The following is an 18,319-nucleotide window of genomic DNA, read 5'->3' on the forward strand; positions in this document are numbered from 1 at the left end:
AAAAAAAAAAAAAAAAAGGAAAGAAAAAAATCCTAATTTAGAAAGAAATGGTTCCCTAAGGTGGACTATCTGCTGGAAGACAACTCCACCCAAAGAAAGCAATCTCTCACTGTGGGGAGAGGTTTAGCTTGATGTGGCCTCCCCACACCCCCTGGCTCTTTCTGCTAGGGGCTTTGCTCTATCTTGACTCGACCCATACCTGTGTGCTGGGACTGTGTTTGCCTCCAGGTGAGTTCAAGCTACTACATTTTTTAAAAACATTGTGTTAAAATACACAGAAAATTTGTCATCTTAACTATGTTTAAATGTACAGTTCAACAGCATTAAGTACATTCACATAATATTGTGCAATTTGCAGAACTCTTCTCATCTTGTAAAAGTGAAACTCTGTTCCATTAAGTAACTCCCTGCTCTCCCCTCCCTCCATCCATGACAACTGCCATTCTATTCTCTGTCTCTATGAATTCAATAACTCTACGTGCCTCATATAAGTGAAATCATATAGTATTTGTCCTTTTTGTGACTAGATTGTGTTTGACTTAGCATAATGTCTTCAAGGTTCACCCATGTTGTAGCACGCGTCAAATTTCCCATCCTTTTTAAGGCTGAATAGTATTCCACTGTATGTATACACTACATTTTGTTCATCCACTCATCTATCAATGAACACTTGGGTTGCTTCCTTTTGGCTATAATGAATAATGCTGGTATACCAAGCCACTGCTTCTTGCAACATAAAGTTTTTCTCCCAAGGTTACCAAAGTCCCAGGAACAGCTGTCAGCCCAGGTTCAAGCTCAAGGTACTGTGAGCTTCTCTCCCTTTGAGAGGTCTGCCCAAGCTCTCTGCCTGGGAGCATAAGCCTGTGTGAGAGAGACGCAGCTCTGCACCTCCCAACAGCACAAAGCCCACACGGTGGGTCCTGCCTTTACCCTGGTACACTTTGTTTTAAAACAATAAAAATAAACACATGCTGGCGAGAGGGTAAAAAATGGAAATTTGCTCCCTCACCCATTTCCCATTCTGTAGGGGTAGGCTGCTTCTACGTGAACAGTGTGTATCTTCCCAAAACTTTATTCCAAACACACACAAGTATATGTTTGTTTTATTTATAGAGGTTTTCCTTCTCACTCAACAATGTATCACCTTTCCATACAGTGGAAACATGTTAGAAATCTAGGGTATATTCCATATTTATGCTGTTACAAATGATGCTGGATTGAAATCCTTATGCATACATGCTTGCATATTTATGTATTATTGTAGAATAAAAGTGGAGATGTTAGGTCAAAGTGTATGTATATTTAGTATTTTGATAGGTACAGCCAAATCGCCTTCCTACAGGACTGTGCTAACATACCTGTTAGCTTAAAGAAAGATTTGAGTTTATCCTTTCAAGTGTAGGGCAAACATCCCCGTCTGTTCCTATTTGATCACCAAATATTCTTGTTTTCTCTACAAGCAATTTTAAATAGCCTTTAATACTTAAAATCTGCTTGGAAATTTTCAGTTAAGCTATTAAAATCACCTGATCTTAATAACTATTGTCTGCTTGTAACCGTAGGCAAATTTAGTGGATGACAATATAACGGTTATTTCTGAAGATGATAGATTTCAGGATTTCTCCTCTGAGGTATCAGGACACATAAAGTTAATCTTGTAAAAATGTGCATCTTTTACTTTCAGGATTACATAAATATATTTTTATTTAAAAAAAATATATATTTCTTTTTCTTTTTCTTTTCTTTTCTTTTTTTTTTTTTTTTTTTTTTTTTGGTGGCTAGCCAGCACAGGAGTCCAAACCTGTGGCCTCAGTGTTGTAAGGCTGTCCTCTAACCAACTGAGCTAACCAGCCAGTCCTTAAATATATTTTTAAATAACAAGTCTTTCTTGAAGAAAACTTTTGCTCCCTGTCCCCTTCCCTTTCGAATTTTTAACTATTTGAAAAATTATAGATTGCCTAAAAATGTGATCAAGTCCTTCAAAGCTTTGTGCCAATCTGCCTAGGAGAAATATCTGCCCCACACCGCAGTTTGAACAACTGAAGCCACTTGAATGATTTGTGTATGTCAGCCCAGGCAAGCCATTTCACAATTATATTTCAAATACGAAGATTTCATCAAATAAGGCAAAAATGGTTCGTGGCATGCAAATTTGGATATGAGCACTTGGTGGTCCCCATGGGCAACAAATACCTCTGGAGGAGTTCCATGGGAGGAGAGGCCATGTCCATCACGTTTATAAATATTTTTACTTCTCAGAAAAGTAGAAAGCCAGGATTCGAGCCGAGCCGAGCCTCTCAGCCCTTCTGCGGTCCTCAGGCCGGTGTCCCTGGAAGCCCGGGCTCTGCTTTTGTGCGTCCCCTGCGTCCTCTCCAGGCGTGTCTGCGTGGTGCAGAGGCGCATCCCCAGCGGGGCGGGCTGGGAGCGGCCGCCGCTGCCCAGGAGCGGACTGGCTGTCCTCCTCGGGAGGAGGCTTTGGCCATTGCTCCGTTGTTATGCGACTATTGATGTGCCTCACTCTGAGGATTCCAGTGGCAAAGTGACCCTCCCTCCCGCCTGTCCCCTCCCTTCCTCGCTCCCGCCCGCTCGCCTCCGGCTGCAGAATCCCCACGCTGCCGCTCTGCTGTCCTCTCATTTCTCTGGCTCCTGGATTCCTGAAGTTATTAGGAGAAATAAGGTAGCCGAGGGAAGCACATGGAAGTAGTGACAGCGCCCAGCGGCGCGCCCCTTTCGCGTGTGCCGGTGCCCAGGCCGACGCGCTGAGTGGAGGAGGCGCCCTTGCCTGCCAGCCAGCCTGCCGGGATGGGCCACTGCTGCTGCAAGCCTCACAGCTGCCTTCAGTGCCTGGACAAGACGGTACTTTGCCTTCCCTCTCTCTTCTTACCCCCTCCTCCTCTGCAAGGGCCGAGAGAAGGCGCGAGCCAGCACCCCTGTCCTGGTCCCCCTAGCATGCTTGTGCGCTTTGTCGGTGGACAGGAGGCTTCCTTTACCGCTCCAGTGTGCTGAATTGTGAGTGGTGTTCACAGAAGCATTGGGTCTCACATACTCTGCAGTGCCTTACATAATTCTGTATTCCTGCAGTCTCGAACGTAACTGTTGGATTTTCCTGAAATAGTCGGGCTCTGTTCAAACATCTTGCAATCCAGACTGCCAGGAAATCCTTGGAATATTCTTAATGCGTTTTAATGTACCTGCGGAACCTAGGACGTTCCAGTGGGGAATTTAGATTGGCGAGGCATGTTTTTCTTCGCCAAGTGCTAACTTTGAAAGTTTACCACTCTTTTAAAAACAACCCCACCCTTGCAATTTATATTCTTAATGTCAGAGAACAAACACACCAGTATATTCTCTCTGTACTTCTTTGCATTACAGAAGGGTGAATAACTTAGAGGTGAAAAGTTGAAGAGCCAGAGAGAGGCTGAGGTGTATTCAAGCAGTCTCTGGAAGGAAAATTCACAGCCTGGGAACTGAAAATAGAGTATGAGCAAGAATTGTATAGCGATTCCAACACAAAGCCATTCTGGCTTTTGACATTTGCCTACTTTGTGAGCTTGCAGATGGATTAGGATATGCTTTTAGTTTCACTACTAGAAACCTGCTGGCAAGAACTCTTGTCTCTGTGATATATTTTATTATCATGCACATTTGGATTTCTCAAAGATGCATGAAATGGGATTTCACAGGGGGCTGAAATTGCCTCCCTTCTACACACGTGGGCATCAGCGATCTAGATAGCTTGGGGTATAGTATGTGATCAGGTGAAAGAAAATATATGGCTTAATATAAAACTCGTTACAAGACAGTCACTTGGGAACATCTTTTGTCAGTTCTGCTTATGATCTTTGACCTAAAGTAGGGTTACATAGCACCTAGGAAAATTAAACCAATACCTTAAAAGTCACGTAGTACTTTTGTTCCAATAAAAATATTTCAATCTTTTGGCTTTTGCTACCATGACTATGACCTAAGATATTTACATACATACACATTTATGTACTTTCCGCTAATAGAAATATAAAACATTTGTACTCAGTTGTCTGCAAATCCAACATTGAAGTGATTAAGCCCTTTTTCAAAAGAAGTGCTCGGAAAAGGTATGGAAGGAAGCTTTATGACAACAGTTATAATAAAAGGGAAAGATTTGCTACACGTACAATATTATAAAGTTCATATTCCTAATAAATCCTGATACAAAAGTTTTAGAAATAGAGGCTGTAATATGTAGGTCTTTTTGTTTTAGAAGATATATTTTAAAGTGAGTTGATCCCCCTGTTTCGTTTCGAATCAGTTTCTCAAAAATAATTATCTTTCTGTCATTCTTGAATTCAGAGGTTTTGGAAGATGATTCAATGTTATGTCATCTCTTTAGCAGTGAGATGTTTAAGTATTTTTCCAATGTTTTAGCTTTGAAACTTCAAACTCAATTCAAATTATTCTTTACTGATGAAAACTTTAAAACTTACACTGCATTTATGAACTTTTTCATTATGTTCATACTCATGTTTCTTGACTTCGCTATATTTCAGAATAACATTTCCATTTGAGGTTTTATAGATACATATTCATAGGTGCTCTTTTAAAGAATTGAGGACTTTCTATTTTTTTTATTTAAAAAGGCATTGTTTTCATTTAGTTGCCTGCTCTTTAGGATCACTTCACAGGCAGTATGCCAAAATAATTTATTTATTCAATTGTAACCTATTGGGCCAGGTATTGTATGCTAGGAACATTATAGGATGCCACTCCAACCTCAATTCTAGAAATCAGTACTCCTTTAAATCCCACAATAGGACTCTTCAGTCTGTTAATAATTAACTCTGACAACCCCAGTGCCTTGGATTGAGTGTCCCCCCCAAAAAAAACTTAACCCCCATTGTGATAGTGTTAAGAGGGTGGGAAATTCTGTTATGGTAATTGAGGGGCCTTGAAGAGGTGGTTAGATTGTAGGACAGTGCTGTAGGGAATGGATTAATAATGGTGGTCAGGGGCATGGTTCTGAGGACTTTAAAAGGAAAGCACATGAGAAGTTCCCTCTCTCTGCTCTGCTGTTTTTGCCATGTAAGACTTCTGGGTCACTGTCCCCACCACCAAGACGCTCACCAGATGTGTTCCCTTGACTTTGGGCTTCCCAGCCTCCGAAACTGTAACCAACAAATTTCAGTTTCTTATAAATTACCCAGTTCCAGGTATTTTGTTATAAGCAACAGAAAGGACTAACACACTCAGCATCAACATGATTTCAAAGAGTCCTGATAAAATTGTTGATAAAGTTGTCTCTGATTACTTTAGCCCAGCTTAATAAACCTTAAAAAAAAACCCACAAAAATTTCCTCAGAACTTCATATAGTTACAAAATAGAAAACTTTATTTTGAGAAATTTTACAAAAATCATTTTAACAGTTTGATTTATAGTGCAGCTAAAGATGTTCTAAAAAACATGGTGGGACAATTAAAGATGCTTTTAAAATAATCAGTTTCAGAGATTGGCCTAAGAAAAATACATCTGAAGATGCTTCTTTAGCATTAATTTATTGGGGGAAGCTGTAGAATCTTCATTATATTCTAGAGAATATAATGTATAAAAATTGTTAAATGAACAAGTGGTTGTAAAAATTATTGTGCTTATGTATTTCCCATTATAAAGACCTGTCCATTGAGAATATTTGTTGCTGGTTTACTCTGTGCCTAGTTACTATAGGGACTGATATAGGAATTCTTAAAGGGCACAGACAGCTCTTATGGAGTTGACCAGTTACTGGTTTGATTGTACTTTCACCTTTTCCAGGGAGAGAGTACAAGTGGGGTGGGCAACAGGAACATATGCAGACCAACTAAACGTTAGTACGAGACTGTAGTGTGATCACGTGAAGGTGACGTGGCACTGACCATCCTGGTTCTAGAACTGAGTGAAAGGAGAAGCAGTCAGGCTGAACCATAGGCAAGGTTTCTTGGAAAAAGTGGAAGGTGAATTAGACTTTGAGGAAAGGGGTGGAATTTTATTAAACTGAAGAGGAGAAGGAATGTAATTTCAAGCAAGGAATGGATAAGGAAAAGTATTTTGGCCCCATTTGATGAATATGAGAGGGGAAATCTCATGGTAAACACAGTGGGAAATACACTACATACAAGTATGGAGGATTCTCCCACCTAAAAGTCAGGCCTGGATGGGGTTTTTTTTGTTTTTGTTTGGTTTTTTACCCTGAGTTAATAATAAGTAGGGATCTATCTTGGGTTTTTGAGCAGAGATGCAATCTGTAAAAAGACTCTTCTACAGGTATTTTGGTATTTTAAAAGGATCAGTATGACCCAGGAAGGCCACTGGGAAACCAGATGGATCCCAAAGGGTCTGTTCACCTACGGACTCAGCATGGCCAGAATGGAGCCGGCAGCTCTGCATGTACAGAATCTCCTTACCTTAACTGAGTTACTAAGAGAAATAAACTAGATGTATAAACTAGAATGTCAGCTTGCTTTTTAACAATACAAAATATAACTGACAAGCAAACAAATGATACTGAGCTGATAAACAGGTTACTTCTTTTTAGAGTCAAAAGTCTAGCTTCATGAGAAGCTTTGATGTGAACGGAATTTGAGTTCTGTCCTTTAGAAACCGGTGGCCTCAGAGCCTCATGGGTTCATGTCCCTTCACTGCTCTCCCCTGAAATGCACGTGGGACCGCCGCCTAGTTACTATAGGGACTGATATAGGAATTCTTAAAGGGCATAGACAGCTCTTATGGAGTTGACCAGTTACTGGTTTGATTGTACTTTCACTTTTTCCAGGGAAAGTACAAGTGGGGTGGGCAACAGGAACATATGCAGACCAACTAAACGTTAGTACAAGACTGTAGTGTGATCACGTGAAGGTGACGTGGCACTGACCATCCTGGTTCTAGAACTGAGTGAAAGGAGAAAGCAGTCAGGCTGAACCATAGGCAAGGTTTCTTGGAGAAAGTGGAACATGAATTAGACTTTGAGGAAAGGGGTGGAATTTTATTAAACTGAAGAGGAGAAGGAATGTAATTTCAAGCAAGGAATGGATGAGGAAAAGTATTTTGGCCCCATTTGATGAATGTGAGAGGGGAAATCTCATGGTAAACACAGTGGGAAATACACCACATACAAGGATGGAGGATTCTCCCACCTAAAAGTCAGGCCTGGGTGGGGTTTTTTTTGTTTTTGTTTGGTTTTTTACCCTGAGTTAATAATAAGTAGGGATCTATCTTGGGTTTTTGAGCAGAGATGCAATCTGTAAAAAGACTCTTCTACAGGTATTTTGGTATTTTAAAAGGATCAGTATGACCCAGGAAAGCCACTGGGAAACCAGATGGATCCCAAAGGGTCTGTTCACCTACGGACTCAGCATGGCCAGAATGGAGCCGGCAGCTCTGCATGTACAGAATCTCCTTACCTTAACTGAGTTACTAAGAGAAATAAACTAGATGTATAAACTAGAATGTCAGCTTGCTTTTTAACAATACAAAATATAACTAACAAGCAAACAAATGATACTGAGCTGATAAACAGGTTACTTCTTTTTAGAGTCAAAAGTCTAGCTTCACGAGAAGCTTTGATGTGAACAGAATTTGAGTTCTGTCCTTTAGAAACCAGTGTCCTCAGAGCCTCATGGGTTCATGTCCCTTCACTGCTCTCCCCTGAAATGCACGTGGGACCGCTGTGGATGATTGTCACTGGCCCTGACGACGGCCTTTTATAAGCTTCCTTTGCTCCCCAGCTCCCCTTGTAATGGACTTGAACTTTCTCAAACTGTGTTAACAGATTCAGTCTGGTCAAGTCTAAGCCAAGTCTTGCAGGTTCAGGCACTGGCCGGTCCCTTTACGGGTTAATTTGCATATCTCCACCCTACCCCTTTACAAGCTGATTATAATCACAGAGGCTAGTCTTTTTTACCTATTCTCTAAATTCTTGGTAGTGGGGGTGGGAGTTGGGAGAAGGCTCCTGGCCGTTCTTCCCAGGTTTGTGTGGCTGCTCTGACAGTAATAAATTTGGGACTAGAGGAAGATAGAATCTAGAAAGTCCAACGAACTTCAGTGGAACGTAAATGGATTAAAAATCAGGGTACCGGCTAATTTTCCTTTCTCCTGCACTTACTCTGAGACCCCGAATTTTCCAGCATTACTTCTTTGGGCTAGCATTCCTTCCCCAGAGGCCCCATTGGCCTCTGTCCTTTCCTGTTGCTCGTTAGTCATCCAGGTGTGGTATGATAGTTCCTTAGGACCTCTTGGATAAACTAGATGTTTTTTGAACCAGTGACTCCTCCCTGCCTGCACAAGGACAAAGGCAGGAATTATTCACTTTTATATTTAGTCATTCTAGCTTCTTTTAATACAAGGTATGACTTTGCTTATTTTTCACACTAGTAGACATTGAAATGTATTGAAGAGTATTAAATGTGAATGATACTTTGCCTTTGACTGGTCTATATTAAATTTCATTTCAGAGTAGAAGAGCAGTTCATTACACAAAAACACAGAGGCTTAATGTTAATGATATGTGAAAGAAATAATACTTATTGATTAACTCAAGACATGGTAGCAGGGCTGCCTTAAAGCTATAATAACTGAAATGAAAAACAAAAGGTCAGTCCACCTCCCAAGGGATTTTTTCCACAGAGCTATATTATAAATCTAGCCAATCTTCATAATATTAATATTGAAAATGAATGTAGGATTCACAAAAGGTGGTATGAAAACAATTCTAAAGACTTATGTTCTGTTGATGTCACCTTGTGACTGGTTCATTTTGAAATACAAAAGAAAACGTTTCCCTATTAAGACAAATTCTACTTTGTTGAATTAAACCCTAACCTGAACTCATGGAGCCCTGGGTTAAAAGCAATATTGTTTCTGGGAAGAATCAAAAATTCCTTAACCTTTTTGCAATTTAATGTGTATATATGTCACATTTGAATTTTAAAAACTTACCATAAAATGGATTTGGATATTTCTTCAAATACTAGAATTTCATAGACCGCTTACTTAATTCCTTGTTGTGGTTCTTTTGTTTAGCTTGGGAAAAAGTGGCACCTATCACATGGTTAGATTTTCCTGATCTGCACTGATTTCAGAGCTAAGAAGATAGGCAAGATTTTTTGTGAATCTTTGGGCTGACAGATATATTTTTAATATATAAATATATATATATGCCTCTTCTGTTAAAAAAAATATGTAGAAAAAAGGGAGCTGATAAAAATGCTCAGAACTACAGTGAATTTTATGAAATCATCCTCAGTACCCCTTGTACCAAGAATTCCTGCAGGGAGTGTCACAGGCCAGAAGCAGAAAGTTGGGTAGAAAAAGAGAAGGCCCGTCTGGTGGGGTGACAGAGGTTCTCAGATGGCCCCAGCTGCTGCTTCCTGTCCCCAGTCTGCCTGGGTGCTTCCTTCACATCCTCCTGCTTATTGATCCTTCAGTTTCAGTTTAACTCTCCGAGACAGCCTTGCCCCATGGAGTTATGCCAGGTTGTTTTGTCACGAGACAGCCTTGCCCCATGGAGTTATGTCAGGTTGTTTTGTCACGAGACAGCCTTGCCCCATGGAGTTATGCCAGGTTGTTTTGTCACGAGACAGCCTTGCCCCATGGAGTTATGCCAGGTTGTTTTGTCACGAGACAGCCTTGCCCCATGGAGTTATGCCAGGTTGTTTTGTCATTGCTTACCCATTTACTGACGCTCTGGGAGACAAGGTCCTGGAAGGAAGGAATGTCCTGCCTGGCAGTGTCTGCCGGGCACATAGTAAGCACTCAGTAAGTGTGTGTTGTTTTGTGTAAGTTTCCTCCTTCTGAATTAATTGAGGCAAAAGTACCTCAGATTCACCTAGCCTTAAGTTTTAGTAATAAAAGGCAATTCTTTTGGCTTCTGTTTGGAGGAAGAGCTTAGGTGGCTGATGCGCAAGTGCAGAGTCAATGTACTTTGACTTCCTGTTACCACCAGGTTCACACAGCGGCACCAACCATCTGAGCAGACAACTCCCATTGACCAAGCAGGTTAAACTAACAGAGTGTGGCAGGCTTGCTTGGGGCCTGGCCACACTTCCAGCTGCTTGAAGCGAGTGGAATATTAGCAGGTCATATGCTTTGCCAGGCTTCTCTAGCTAGGCAAGATGGAACGCGACATCCCCATGAGTTTGAGAAAAGCCTTAGCACTGGGAGCCATGTCTGAAAAGCAGTGTAGGCTTCACTGTGGCACACTTGCAGTGGCACATGTAGGGCTGGAGGTGGAGGGGGGGAGGGGGATGTTTCATGGGAGTAGCTCATCTTGGATTCCATCTGTGAGTGAGGAATGTGTGCCAGGCTGAAGTGAATAGAGCACCGGAGTGCGAGGGAGAGTGACCAGAGAAAAGAGGCAGCCAAGAAGACGCAGTTGCTGGTTTGGGCTTTGGATGAATGTTCCCAAAGTGTGCATTTCCTGTTAAGCCTGTTGGAGAGTAAACAGTAATCTTAGAGCAATGGCCTTCTTAGGCTTTGCGATTTCTGGATTGTATCACCAGGATACTTCGGATGGTTAAGACCAAGTTCTATTTTTAGCCCTCCTGACAGAAAACAGGAGCTCATGTGCTTGGCACCAGTCAGGAATTTTCCACTTATCCCCCATGTAGGGAAGCACTGACCTCACCCTGGGCAGCCAGAGGAGGCCTTGCTCATATTTCAGCCATCCCTGTGTCATCACCCGGCCCTTAGGTTGGGGGACGAAGGGGAACAGTGAATTGAGATCCTTTCAGAGGGAGGTGTGAGGTGGAACCTGAGGGCCTTGCAAGACCACTGCAGGATTCTGTGGAGATAGAGGGATAACTTTTTGTAAAAGTCCATTTATTTTTTAGTTGACGTGTATCAGTTGTGCACGTTTACGGGTACAGGGTTATATTTCACACATTGTATAGGTGTGTGATGGTCAAGTCAGGGTAAGGTATAACTTTCTGAGGCAGGAAGTAGTGAGTGGAAGGTTCCTGTTGGGTCACCTCTTGCCCGAGGATGAGTGCTGCTGTGGGCACAGCTGTTGGCCCGTTATTGCAGGGGAGCACTACGTCATTCTGGTTTGGCTTGCAGGAAACAGAAAGTAACTTACTTGACGCAGAGAATTCATAAATTAGAAGAGTTGGTATCATTTCAAAAACAAGCACATAAGGAAGAGGAGCTGTGGCCAAACTGCACACCAAACTGCACAGGCCGGCCTCAGGGAGCCAGCGTGGAGCAGTGCTGGCATCCCCAGCAGGGGCGTATTCAGAGGGTCCTTCCAGAGGCTGTTGGGGAGAACTGAAGAGCTACCCCAGCACAGGTTACAGCCCCTGCAGGCTACCCTGGAGTGGCCCCAGCCAAACTGCACAGGCTGGCCTCAGGGAGCCAGCACGGAGCAGTGCTGGTATCCCCAGCAGGGACGTATTCAGAGGGTCCTTCCAGAGGCTGTTGGGAAGAACTGAAGAGCTACCCCAGCACAGGTTACAGCCCCTGCAGGCTACCCTGGAGTGGCCCCAACACTGGACATGTACCGACATGCAGCCCACAAATCAGCTTCAAGCACAGATTCGGGGAGCTCCGGCTCTGGGGGCTGTGAACACAGCCAGGGAGCTTTTCATTGAGACAGTAGTCAGGAGCTGACTCTGCCTGTCTTCCAGGCAGGAGTGGAAAGCTCTGTGTAAAAGTGCTGTGATGCAATCTGAGGATCAGTGCCGTTTGAACCCTGCTGTGGCGTCTGTGCACGCACAGGTGGGAGGGAGAACCTTGGTGCGCTGGTGGGTGATGAAGGGAGGGTGTGGGCCATGTCCCGGCGGCTTGTGCGGGGCTGGTCCCATCTCTATAGAGCCCTAGTTTTCTCCTCCATACAGGGAAATAAGAACCCACTGGGCAATGTTTGGAGAAGTAAATGAGGTAAAGGGCTTATCTAGCACTGTGTTTGGTAAATGTTAGCATTAGTAACCTTTAGTAATTAGTAAATAATAATTAGCTAGAACCTGCCAGAGTTTATTCATTTCGTTGACATTCTAGTCGTCAGGTTTGTGGCTTATCTTTAGCAACCGACCCTTCCTTGGTGAGCCAATTGGTGACTGTGGTTTGAAACTGGCTGGGGTGAGGTGGGGTCCACCTTCACCCAGCCTTCCTGGCCTCCCCTTCCCACATGGCGACGGTGCAGGGCCTCCAGCCTCGCACTCATTCCTTCCCCCTTCCCCTCCATCTCGTCTCTGTCCCCATCCCTCCCTTTCTTCTCTTGCTTCTCTTCCTTCATTCTCATGCTTTGTTCCCATCAGTCTTAATTGTGTTTCTCCTAAAGCAGCAGATGGGTGGGAAGGCCCGCTCCAAGCCCTCAGCATCAGCTTTTCACCAGAGAGGTCCAGTCTCAGCATCTCCATTGACAGCCTCCTGGGCACTCAGCGCTGCGTCCGGCTGAGCCTGTCCTCCTCACGCGGACTTCTTCTTGCCTTCCTTCCTTCCCAAAATGCCTGTTTCTTCTGTGGCTGGGAAGTGTAGAGCGGTTTGTTACGATAGGGGAGATCCCTCAGAACACAGCATCCAGCAGGGATGCCGAGGGAAATGTTGGTTTGGGGTTAGAAATTAGAATTATCTTGTTTTTTGTTCAATTCTGGTTGTTCATTGCCTGACCCAAGTCTTTGCAACGCTCATAGCTCTGAGAATGAACTCTTTAGTAATGCCATTTCTGCACTGATAAGTACAGTTTGTCAATTCTCTGGCTGTGTTTAGGAATTAGAATTATCAGTTCAAAATTATTTTTGATAGTGAAAACAAGTTAGTTCAGGATAAATTAAGATTATTAGAGGTTAAATACTGAAATTAACCCTCTCCAAAACACCAGATTTTCTCAGCGGGTAGTTACAAGTTGACTGTCAGCTGGCTGTATTATGCTGATGTTAGAACAAGTATATAATCCCTGTGGTCAGTCTGATTAGAACACTTTCCCTGCTCTGGGATCCCCAATCGTTGAACCACATCAAAACAGAGTAGAAGGGCTGGCTGGTTAGCTCACTTGATGATAGCATAGTGTTGATAACACCAACGTCAAGGGTTTGGATCCCCTGACTGGCCAGCTGTTAAAAAAAAAAAAAAGAAAGAAAACTTAGAGTAGAATCAGGGCAGAGCCAGGTAGGTGATTAAAAAACCAGAGCATAAGGCTGATATGCAAATTCTAAGCACATTTAGGTATTAGGTAATTAATATGGAAAAGCTCTTATATATATGCAAATAAGATATTATCCAGTTACAAATAAAATAAAACAATGGAATTATAATAACTAACACATATGAGTTTGCTAAGCACCAACACAATTCTAACTACTCCTCATATATTAATTTATTTAACCCTCATGACAGCCCTGTGCATTGGGCACAGTATCGATACAGCATCACTTAGAGGTTAGGAAGCTGCACGCTCTCAGGTGTAATTGCTAGCCTGGACATTCAGGGAAAGCAAGGATGCTGTGGGCCAGGACGGAAGGAGAGAGCTTCATGAATGAGATTGGGGGGGGGTGGGTAGGTCCATTTTAGTCCATTCAGGTGCTATAGCAAAATACCATAAACTGGGTGGCTGATAAAGAGCAGAAATTTATTTCTCACAGTTCTGGAGGCTCCAGCAGATACGGTGTCTGGCAGGGGCCCACTTTCTCATAGACCTTCTCACTGTGTCCTCACATAATGGAAGGGACATGGCAGCTCTCTGGGGCCTCATCTATTAGGGCCCTGATCCCATTCATGGGGGCTCCACCGTCATGACTAAATCACCTCCCAAAGGCCCAACTCCTAATACCATCACCTTGGGGGTTAGAATCTCAAAATATGAATTTGGGGGGGACACAAACATTCAGACCCTATCAGGGTTCATTGTTCTCATAGGATGGATCTATTGCTACATTTTCTTAAAGAGACATAAGCTAATAAGTTGACACCTGTCACTAAAATCGCTCTCAGTTTATTATGAACATAGAGTTTTATTTTTGGCATTATGAATATTGTGAAATTGCTTAGCAAATGCCCTTTGGATGACCTGAGCCCCTCCCACACACTTGTTACCCGAGTCTAAATGCAGCAGCCCCAGAGACAAGGTTGTGAGAACTGTTTAGTCACATCCAGCACAGGTTCTTCAGAGATGCTGAAACTAAAGTCAAAGGTGGTTAATAAAGGGACAACATTCACCAGGCCGTGATGAAATTCATGCTAGTTATTTGGTCCACATTTTAGCAAAAATTCTCTCTCTGGAAATCAGTTTGCTTTGGCAGGATATTCTACACAATGTCAGACAGTTTATTGAAGACCTGTATTTTTGGTATTTCTAACTTGAAAAGAATTTATATAGTACATCTTTCCTAGTTATTATTATTCACAATAAAAGCATAATAAACTGAAATTTTTATGATGACTCAATAACGTAGATTACAAATTCAGCATATCTTCAACTACTGCTCTGTTTTATGTCACATAATGTATTTGATTTGAAAACAACTTGGCAGGGCTTTAGTTACAAATGGCATTCTTTGCGCTAAATAATACTTCAAGTGTGAGATTTCCTCATTCCTTCCATTGATGCTGATCGTGGAACAAAGAATTTGGAAACCTTAAGTATTGCTGTTGATCTTATTACAAAGAGAAATGTTTCATGTTAAGACTTCTGCTCTGATCTGCCTTATTTACCAGGTAGCTAACCATGTATGGAGAAAAGGGTAAGTTTAAGGGGACGGTTGGTAAAACAAGCATTTGCCCCTTAGCAAAATATGGCACAGACTTTTTCATGGTCAAAAATCTCATAATAGTGATAATAATTAACAGTGTATGATAATATATGATAGTTGTTTAACGTGTAGGACACAGACACGCAGAGAATTAATTGCAGGGTGATATACATGAATGTAATATAGAGACAAGCACAGCCATGGGTATTAGTAATGTTATATTACAAGCTCTGCCATTTGAATGTGATACAAATGAATGAATCAGACTTGGCTTTCTAAGCTTTTATATGCTTATATAATGAGAAAATTATCTCCTTAAGGGCTGGACTTATAAATATTTGCTTAATATGATTCATTAATTAAACATGTGAAAGTGCTTATCTAGCATAAAACTAGGGGACTCTCGGTATCCGTTTTGTTTTTGCAGAGTGAAAGTGCCCTTGTGAAAGAAAAAGAGCTGTCAATCGAACTTGCAAACATCAGGGATGAAGTTGGTAAGTAGGGCATTGAAAACGAGGAGCGTAAAGAATGTCTTTTCCTGATTCCTGTGAATGTGTAACAAGAGCAATTATGTCTCCTGTAATAAGCCTGAGTGAACCCGCCAGGATGAATGAAGTAGTCACCCAGCACAGTGGTGGGCTGCCGGAGCCTTGCAAGGAGCCATAATTTTTATGTCTCTGTTGTTATAAAGACAGTTCCATAACTGTTCACAATGGAACTAATCAGGCCTTGACTGTTGTCCACAGATGGCAGCACAGACATCAGTCTGCGCTGTGTGCTGTGACATGCACCGCTCCACCAGCATTCCTGATACCACGAGGTGCTGTCTGCAAGGTGCAGATGTTCCATGGCTTCCCGCCACTGTACTCCTGCCATGAAATACTCTGTGCTCAAGAATAAGGTCAAAAACACACATCTGGTTGGATTAAAAGTATGAGTGTTCATGTTGAAGCTCTTAATCTTTGGTGGGTGGTATGATCAAACTCTTTCTGAACCATAAGGGGTCCTACAAATAGAAGGATGATCCCCACCCCTGGAGATGTGATCAGAGACAAGCTCTCATTCTAGGCCAAGGGCCAGCCCAGGTGTTTGCCATGTCCTCATGTCTTGGTCCCATTTTCTGTCTTGACCATCTGTTCTCGCTTCCCCTGGAGTCAGTCACAGGGTGAAATGAACCTAGCCGTTCCCTTGGCCTGCTGTTCTCTTTACAGTGGGCACATCTCCCCCGTCTACAGTGCTCCTTGGAGCAGCCCACCACGTGCAGGTGTGTTGTCCTCCGTGAGCCTCCTGGGTGGGTGGCCAGCCACATGGAAAGTCCAAAGGCCAGACTTCCCCAGGGACTTCAGGCCCCCAGGTGTGCAGTGCCCAGGTTAGTGAGTTCCAAACATAGCTTTCCCTACCCTTTTTTAAAATTTATTTTTTTCTCCCCTGTGAGTTTTGTGACTTCTTTTGTCATTGAAGTAGGTCAGCAGTGGTCTCTCCTCCCCTCTGAGGAGAGGGGAGTCCCTGTGGGGAGCAGTGGAGACCAGTGCTCCCAGCCTCGCCTGTGTGTCATCCTGCAGTGGCGGAGCCCAGGGATTAGCCAGGTATAGGCCACTCTGAGCCAGGCTGCCTGGGAAAGACTGACCCCACCGGAAGGAAGAGTGGCCGTATGGGAGGGAGAGGTCACAGTCGCTCTGTCACCCTGGCTCCCCTCAACTTCCTGCTGGAAAAGCCTCATCCTTCCTTTTGTCATTGTTCTCACGGAGATTCTAACCTGCCATGCCCTGGGTATACACCAGGGCACTCTTTGCTTACAGCCCTGGAGGTGACTGAAGCCCCCATACCCCCACTAGAGTTCCTTCACCCACATGGCCACCCTCATGGACAGATCCCTACTAAGTCCTGAAACACTCTCACTGAGAGTGACCCCACACTTTCCTGAAGGGAAGCCCCTGGCACAGTCCTGGTGGTGACCCTGCCAAATGCAAGGGGACATTTTCACTCCCCTCTAAGGAGGTCCTGCCATCCATCCACCAACAGCGCCACTGGTTGCCCATGTGATTGCACTGTCCTCCTGTGTATGCCCACACTGTACACGCACACACGCACATGCACACACATGCACACGTGCAGGCAGGCACACAGTGAGGGAGCTCTTCATTGGTGACTCCCCGTGGTCTTTTTAAAAGGACTTTCCAGCCCTTCTGTTGATAGTGACTATCTTATCAAAAAGGAGTTCCTCCCTCATCATCTGATTGACTGCAAAGGCCATCTCCCCCCACCCCCAGCAGCCTCACTCACCTCAGTCCCTGCACTCCATGTGATATCATTCTGAGACCTCTCCTTCCCAGCGCAGCTGGACAAGAGCAGGTTTGACCTATACTGACCTTCAGATCAATTTGAGGGTGACATGGGGGTGGGGACAGCTGTGAGCCTTGGACTCACCTCTGGATGACAGCTCCTCCTACCTTGTAAAGGTTGGCCCCTAGTGGCACTATGGGGGCAGCTCAGAGGCACTGGATAGAGGAACCAAAATTCAAAATTCACAATGACCACAGTGTCCTAGTAATGTTTTACACAGTCTCAGGGCCACATAAGTACCTCACAGCACCATTTATTAAGGAGGTCTAAGCAACTTTAGTTGTATGTCCTAACAGCCTAGTGGTCTTTGGAAAAACTAATGCAGGGGTCAAAGGAAAAGCTTTCTCTTCACCCCTGAAAGTTCATTAAAATAAATCAACTGTCAAGATTTAACTACTGTGAAGAAAAGACATAACAAATTTTATTTTAATATGCTGGGAGGGAAAATGCACCGGGGAATCACAAGAGAGTAATTTCCCAATAACCCAGCAAGATACAGAAACTTATGTACCATTCTTCATAGGGGAGGTGTAGGGGAATGGGGACAGTTCTGTGCAGGGACAGTAAATGGTTATCAGGGATGTGGGAGAGTCTGTCCAGGTGTGGAGCCCTCCCAGTCTCCAGTCCCTCCAGAGTTGTTCTTTCCTGGTTGGGACAGTTCTGTGCAGGGACAGTAAATGGTTATCAGGGATGTGGGAAAGTCTGTCCAGGTGTGGAGCCCTCCCAGTCTCCAGTCCCTCCAGAGTTGTTCTTTCCTGGTTATTTGATGAGATTCCTAGACAGGGAATCTTGACAATTGCATTCCTTTTGGACAGACACTTTCATAGATAAGAAAGTCCCTCCAGAAAAGAGACTTTGGGTGAGGGGAATATGACAAGGTTAGAGGGACCTGGATTCTGAGGCTTGTTTCTGAGGCCTCATATAACTTGAGAGAAAAAATATTTGTACAGGACCACGATTACTTGCTAGTGGCATGTGGGGCCTGTTGGGCTCTGCACAACTGATCAAACCTCAGGATCAGATGGAATAATCCCAGCCTCATGTCCCATTTCACACTGATTTTCACTTCATATTTTTTTACATAGCAACAGACAAAACCTCAGCTTCGCAGGGATTTGATATCATCAAAAGGAATGAAGTGTGAGCTAATGCTGAGCTAATGTCAAAACTGGACTACCCCAGCTAGCAAGTTCACATGGTGTCCCACAGAGATCCAGCATCAACCTGTTTCTCTTGGGATTTTAAGATATCCTGCAGTGCCCCTGTGAGTTTACTGCAGTGGCTCAAG

At 43.5% G+C, this 18,319-nt stretch overlaps 1 protein-coding gene across 1 annotated transcript in view; it reads left to right on the forward strand.

Moving 5' to 3' along the window:
* Positions 1-2,806: 2,806 nt before the first annotated feature.
* The window catches only part of MTUS2 (microtubule associated tumor suppressor candidate 2), a 70,009-nt gene continuing 54,496 nt past the window's right edge, over positions 2,807-18,319 (forward strand). The window contains exon 1 of the mRNA XM_008584283.1: positions 2,807-2,856. The gene's annotated coding sequence lies outside the window, so the exon portion shown is untranslated. The remainder of the gene's footprint in view (positions 2,857-18,319) is intronic.

The sequence above is a fragment of the Galeopterus variegatus genome, unplaced genomic scaffold (genome assembly GCF_000696425.1).
Source record: "Galeopterus variegatus unplaced genomic scaffold, G_variegatus-3.0.2 Scaffold3204, whole genome shotgun sequence".
Classification (NCBI taxonomy): domain Eukaryota; kingdom Metazoa; phylum Chordata; class Mammalia; order Dermoptera; family Cynocephalidae; genus Galeopterus; species Galeopterus variegatus.